Raw genomic sequence first — 7,468 nt, forward strand, 5'->3', positions numbered from 1 at the left:
CCGGTCAGTCAAATATAAAATCATGTCCACCAGCAGCACTATTGCAAAGTGTAAAGCTTTGTTCTTCTTCCTCCCAGATTTGGTGCATATGTGTAAAAATCTATACCACAAAAAGTTGCCACTTTCACCATTTTCCCATGGATGGTTAAGTGGCATTTGGTATACTTGCAGTGTACATGACCATCTCCAGAGTATTTTTGTGATTCCAAATAGAAATCCTAGGGCAACCCAAATAGCTCAGCAGATTAAAGCGCCTGCAAGCAGGCGCAGGGGCCAGGGGTTCGATCCCTGGACCTGCCCTGCCGGTCCAGCCCCCGGGGCGCACTTAAAATGGCAATTGAGACTGGGCCTGGTGGTGCACACCTGTAATCTCAGCTCTTAGGAGGCTGTAAACAGGAGAATCACTACCAGCCTGATCTAGTAGTGAGACTCTGAACACCCTGTAGGCCCTTCCCTAAAATACAAGAAAAAAAAAAAAAAGAAAGCAAGAAACCCTGTACCTACTGAACAGTAACTCCCTCCGAGGCCTTCTTCCTGGCCCCGATAATCTCTGTTCTACTTCCTGTCTCTGTAAATTTGCTATTCTAAGTCCCTCGTGTAAACGCAACCATAAAATGTTTGTTCCTTCATGTCTGGCTTATTTCACTTAGCGTGTTTCACTGATCGCATTTCACTGAGCGTGTTTTCAGGATTCAGCTCTGTTACAGCATTTACCAGAATGATGTCGCTGTGGGGTTTTGGCACTGAGTACTCCTACGCCGCAAGTCTACACTGTCTATCTGTTCACCGATTGGTGACTGTACAAGATGCTCCTGCCTTAGGGCTCTTGGGGTAAACATTGCTATGACCATTGATATGCAAGGAGCTTGAGTCTCTACTTTGAATTCTTGGGAATGCATGCTTAGAAGTGGAATTCTCACATACGGATTTTTTTAGATAATAATTATGTTAGACCAATATTTGTGTTATTGTATGAGTTATGAAACAGAAAAGACATTTAACTTGGCAAATAGAGTTAAATCTTAGTTTGCAAGCATAATTCATTCCAGAAACATGCTTATAATCCAAATCACTTCTATATCAAAGCAGATTTCTCCATGAGAAATAGAAACTCAGATGATTCATTCCATAACCCAAAAATATTCAGATAAAAATGACTACAGTGCTGTAATAGAATACAAAATAATAAAGACAATATAAAATGTAAAGAAAAATAAACAACTCAACCTTCTGTTAAGTTGTTTTACAACTTTTGCGGCTGGTGTGAAGGAGACCAGGGAAAGGGGGATGCTGTGCAGGATGGCTTCCGCTGTCGCCACCAAGATCACTTCCAAGCTCACGGAATCTTCTGCTTTCCATGCAGCTTTAACAAAGAGCTGACCCAGTGACACTTGCTTCTGCCTCCTTTTGAGGATTTTGCGGAAGCGTGAAGCGGCATCACTGCTGCACCTGTGGGGCTCTGCCTACCAAATTTTGCACCGCAGCGCACACCTTGCACATCTCCCTAACGCCATCTGACGCGAGGGCTGCCTCTGCCTTTCTCTCCTCTTCCTCCACGGAGGTCACCCCCACGGCTGGGAAGCACCGCCCACGATCCTGCAGTGAGAGGGGGAGCAGCGGGCAGGGAGGAAGCGACACAGAGCTGTGACCATGTGACGATGGCGTGACGCACTGCTTGCACGGCAAAGCATCATCCATCGATCCAGTTAAAATTTGTTGGGAATGTCTGCTGTCTCGAGGAGCACTCGCACAGCAAGCTAATCACAACCTGAGGCTTTACTATTTTGGATATTACTGTGCTTGGGTTTCTTCCCAAGACTGTTTTTGCTGTTGTCACTAAATTATCAAATGTTTATAGGAAGCTATTGAAACATTAGAAAATAGGGGGTGAAACTAAACCTCGACTCTTTCTAATGGTCTTTGAGCAAAAATATGAAATTTAGATCTAAATAAAGAATTAACATAGTGGTACACACCTGTAATCAAAAGACTAAGGCAGAAGGATCTCTGAGAGTTGAGAGTTCAAGGCCAGCCTGGACTGCATGGTGAGCTCTAGGTCGGCCTGAACTTTAAAAAAAATTAACATAAGCAATGACTCTTTTCCTCTGAATGATAGTGATAGAGTTAGAATTTTACATTTTTAAAGAATTATCATTTGAAGACTGGGGATATTGATCAGTGGCATAGTACCTGCCTGGAAAGCACAAGGTCCTGAATTCAATTCTCAGTACCAAAAAGTAAAAAAATTATCATTTGAACTGAACATATTGGGACATTCCTAGAATCCCAGCATTCAGGAAGCTGACGTTGGAGGACAACTGTGAGTTCAAGGTTGGCCTGGTTGACACAGCAAGACCCTGTCTCAAAAGAAAATACAAAAAACAAAAAACATATATATCATTTGGCGGGACAGTCAACAAGAGTTCCTCTTCCTGCTACTGTATGTCTGTTTTCTCCCTGTTCTGGGCACATTTCCCACTGCCCTTCCTCAGTGTCATGTGGCAAACTGCCCTCCCTTCCCTCTTGCCCTGAATGACCAGATACCACACTGCTCATCTCTCAGCTGATACTAACTGTCCAAGGCACAGGCCTAGAACCTGAGGACGATCTATCTGCCAGCAGGCTTGTTAACCAGCACACCAAGTTCTGGGCTGCCAACTGTGAGTGCAACTCACAGGGCTCTTATCTCAGGAAACAAGAATCAGGAGACAGACTGAATCATGTACATCCTGAGGAAGGGGACCAAGGGTGAACACAGAGTGCTGTGAGGTGGAGCCCGGTGTGAAGGCAACATCATAGGACAGCATCATGTGCAAGCCAGATTCTTGAAGGAGAAGAAAAAGATGTTAAGAAAAAGTGAGCCAGATTCACAAGGGAGGGGGCACACCGTGTAAGTCACAGGGCCATGAGGGAGAGGTGGAGGTGCTGCCAGCAGCATTTCTCGTCCTGGAACATGTGCTTCACAGGCTGTTTGCTTTTTTACTGGAAGCCTTCTTTGACTGAGCTCCAGGAGTAGGTCCCTGTTCCCTGAAATCTATCAAGCCAACTTGAACCACTCTCCTGCCACTTCCCCATTCACCTGCCTCCTTCCAGGGGCTCATTTCCCTACTGATTTCCCTTCTTTCCTCTTTCAACTTTTCCTTCCCCCAACCCTATGCCTCAGGCATGCTATTTAGGCCCCACCCAATCGAAGACATTAAAAATTGAAGAGAAATAATAGAGTGCTGGGCTTAAACCATGAGTGCTCTATTGAGATATAATTTATATATCATAACATTCAGTATCTTAAAATGCATAATTCAGCAGTTTATTCAGAGTTCTACAGTCTGCATGGCTCTCTGATTTTAGAGCATTTTCATTACCCCAAAAAGAAAACTGAGGTACCCATTAACAACTGACTCCTAACTCCTAGGCAAATTGCTCCCCTATTTTCTGTCTCTGTCATGCTCTGTAATCCAATTGAAGGCAATGCAATCTGTATAGTATGGAGCAGCTTCTTTCACTCAGCAGGATGCTCTGTGGGTCTGTGCATGATGCTGCAGATATGGCTCTTCATTCTGCCTTATCAATGAGTAGTGCCCTGCGTAAGTATCACACACAGAGTAACTGCTCAACTGTAGCTCCAGCACTCTTTTGTACAGACGTACCATACTTTGGTAATCACTTATCAGTTATAGACCTTTGTGCTGTTTCTGGTTTGGGGTCACTATGAATAATCGTAGCATGAACATACATGTACATGTTTTCCACTCTCTAGGGAATATTTAACCTGGGGTAAAATTTTGTGATCATGTGATGGACCCTCTTGCTTCTATTCCATCAACATTAATACCTCTTCCAAGTCTTGTTGCTATCATTTTCTGGTTTTCTTCATTTTTCTTTCTTCATGTGTTGCTGCTTACATCGTACCATTACACTTTCTTGTTCTCTTCGTGTTTGCTTTTATCCTATCCCTATAGTTGTTTTGGGGAAGGTTTTAGTTTTGTTTTTTGGTACCAGAAATTGAACTCACAACCTTGTCCTTGTCGGGTAAGTGCTGTACTCACTTTCCCTTAACTCATCTTTAACTCACTTTCCCTCCTAACTTTTATGCATTCCTTTTACAACAGCTTCCTTCTCGCTCCTTGGATCTGAAATGCTTAAGTAAAGCCCGCTTCCTGTGCAGTAAAGTAGGATCAGGCTTGCATGGAGTTTAATCACACCAAGTTGTTCTACAGAGTAAAGACATCTGACACAGAAGGACGTATTCAGGACGCACAGACAGAAGGTGATACAGTAGCTCAGATACAAATATCCGCTGTGCTCAGTCTTATTCCTTTATTTGCCTACTCTGACAAGAAAGCATGATGTTCTCACACAGCTTCCTCCCTCCCCCATCCCCAAGCAGATACCATGTGAGTCGCAGGCCATTGCTGCAGCGCAGCTGTAGGGGATGTCACCAGCAGCAGCGCTAACCCTTTGCCTCAGGCACCATATGGACAGTGATGGGCAAATCGCCCTGACAAGATGAAGCACTGTAAGTGGTGTGAGGAGGCCCTAGACATGGCCCAGCCCCACTGCCTCCCAGTCGGCAGGCTCTTGTCTCACTCCCTCTGGAAACTCGAGTCTGAAGCAGAAGCACCAATTTTGCTCAGGGAGATGATTCAGTATTTTCCAAGTTTTTGACAGCTGACCAATTAAAAACCAGATGACACCCTTAACAAGCTCTAAATAAGCCAAGATTCAGAGCAAGAGAGAGCAGCGACACCCGCATGTACAAATCTCCTGTGCTCAGCGTGGGTCTGAGAAAATTCAAAGCTAATTCCAATAATGAGGGTGACGCCAATGGTCTTAGGGGACTGGGCAGGCCTCAAGCCATTAACAGGGCAGCGAATCCTACTTCTTAAACACGTCTCCGGCGAGGCTCATATTTACCTTTCTTCTTTCATCTTTAAAATTCTGAAGTTTTATCCCATTCCACCTCACCCAGCAGCCCCAGAGTCAGCGGCATCATCTCTGCCCTCACTATTGTCACTGACCATTTCTCACGCTTTATGGAGCACGGTAGTGTAGTACATAAAGTGGCTGACTTTCTGTGTAACTTAAAAAGCCCACTTCCAATATTAGTTTTTAGTGAAACCAATGAAAAGATGCCATGACAAAAGGTTTGTTCAGAAGCCCTTTGTTATGCCTTCCATCCTGTGAGTGGAAAAGCTGGGGTTAGCTTCACAAGAGAAGACCACACAGGTATATATTCCTAGAACTCATCCCATCACCATTTGGTAATCACTGTTGGAATTTCTTAGGACCAAGAGTCACATAAAGAAGCCTGAATCTGGGCTGATGAGATAGCTCAGCAGCCTAAAGCACCTGCTTAGGCAATCTTAGGCAAGCGCAGGGACCACATGCCTTGCCAGCTCTGCCCCCAGGGTGGGCTGAGTGGGCTGAGTGGGCAAGAGTCCAGGAGTAGTGGTACATGCCTGTAATCCCAGCACTGGGGAGGAGGCTAAAAGCAGGAAGATCACAATGAGTTCTGAGCTGCATAGTGAGACCCTGCAACAACCAAATACATTAAAATAAATAAATAAAAGAAGCTTGGATCTAAGATTGACTGTTGTTGCATTTAGCCTACAATTCTGACCAATACTGAATTTTTGTGCAGATAATGGATATAATGGTAAAGGGGTTTGTTTCTTCGATTTTTCTATAAGCCAATATACCAAATCCCTTTCTGAACAAGAGAGCTGGAGCCAACAACAATGGGAGGTATTCAGACCAAGAGGGCATCCTTCGTTCTGTACATGGGACAGACCTAAAACAGGCTGTGCTAGTGGCTGCTGGACCTTAGTGCAGAGTTGCTACAAAAAATGCATATGGCGAATGTTTCAGATAATGCGGCTTAATGTAAACTGCTACCATCTGTGTCCCACTCTGAGCCTGCTGATCTCAGCAGAGCTGGCAGGAATGACATCACCAGTACCATGAGTGTGGTCCTCAGGAAACTGAAGCCCTTGGAACAAGAATCAAGGGCTGCATGCAGAAACCCAGCAATGCCCAGCACCACATAAGACCTATCAAGAAGCAGTACAATGGGCCGGGGAGATGGCGCATAGAGTAAGCTCTTGCCTGGCAAGCACAAGGGCCTGAGTTCAATCCCCGGTCCCGCAAAAAGAAAGAAAGAAAGAAAGAAAGAAAGAAAGAAAGAAAGAAAGAAAGAAAGAACGAACCAGGGGGGGGGTCTTGGTTTCTTTTTTTTTTGGGGGGGGGGAAGGGTCTACAGGGTGTTCAGGGTCTTACTAATAGATCTGATTCATAGTGATCCACCTGGTTACAGCCTCCCAAGAGCTGGGATTACAGGTGCCGGCCACCACGCCCAGTCTCCATTGCCATCTCAGCGCACCCTGGTGGTGGTGGGGGGGCCTAGCACGGTAAACCAGGAGATTAAACCCCCAGCCCCTGTGCCTGCTTGCAGGAGCTTTAATCTGCTGAACTATTCATTTCTCAAATTGTATAGGTAGCCCACATAAAAGAATTTATACAACCTCTAGACCCTGCCCTGTAGCTCGGGGGCGCACAGGGAGGGAGCGGGTGGGTAAGGCTCATGGCTAGATCCCAAGGCACGGCTCGCGTGCCCACCCCAACCCCGGCCCCCAGCGCCCACCCGATAGGCCAGCCCAGCCATGATCAAGGCGATCCTCATTTTCAACAGCCACAGGAAGCCACGGCTCTCCAAGATCTACTAGCCCTACAGGGATGATACACAACAGCCAATCATCAGGGAGACTTTCCATTTGGTATCTAAGAGAGATGAAAATGTTTGAAATTTCCTGGAAGAAGGATTATTAATTGGAGGATCTGACAACAAACTGATTTATCGACATTATGTGACATTGTATTTTGTCTTCGGTGTGGATTCTTCAGGAAGTGAACTTGGCATTTTAGATCTAATTCAAGTATTTGTGGAAATATTAGACAAATGTTTTGAAAATGTCTGTGAACTAGATTTAGTTTTCCATGTAGACAAGGTTAGCAATATTCTTGCAGAAATGGTGATGGGGAGAATGATATTGGAGACCAATATGAATGAAATTGTTACACAAATTGATGCACAAAGTAAACTGGAGAAATCTGAGGCTGGCTTAGCAGGAGCTCCAGTCCGAGCTGTATCTGCTGTAAAGACTATGAATCTTCCCAAGATTCCAACAAATATTAACATTGGTGACATCAGAATAAAAGTGCCAAATCTGCCCTCTTTTAAATAAAATATTAAAAAGGCCACTCACAGGTAAAATCCAGGGGGATAAGTCATCTAAGTTTACCATACAGTTGTTTACCAAAAATAGAAGAGGAGAGTCTTAACTTTTTGCTCTTGGATTTAAGTCAAGGTACTGCATAGAAGCTGTGTAAAATCAGTATGAAAGTTCAATGTTGCTTTTCTTGCTCAGTGATTTTAAAGAAATTGTATACTTCCAGTGTGATTCTTTTGGTC

At 44.6% G+C, this 7,468-nt stretch overlaps 1 pseudogene; it reads left to right on the forward strand.

Moving 5' to 3' along the window:
- Nucleotides 1-6,589: 6,589 nt before the first annotated feature.
- Nucleotides 6,590-7,241, forward strand: LOC101589132 (annotated as a pseudogene).
- Nucleotides 7,242-7,468: the final 227 nt, after the last annotated feature.

Source organism: Octodon degus, unplaced genomic scaffold (assembly GCF_000260255.1).
Source record: "Octodon degus isolate 3935 unplaced genomic scaffold, OctDeg1.0 scaffold00040, whole genome shotgun sequence".
Taxonomy (NCBI): Eukaryota; Metazoa; Chordata; class Mammalia; order Rodentia; family Octodontidae; genus Octodon; species Octodon degus.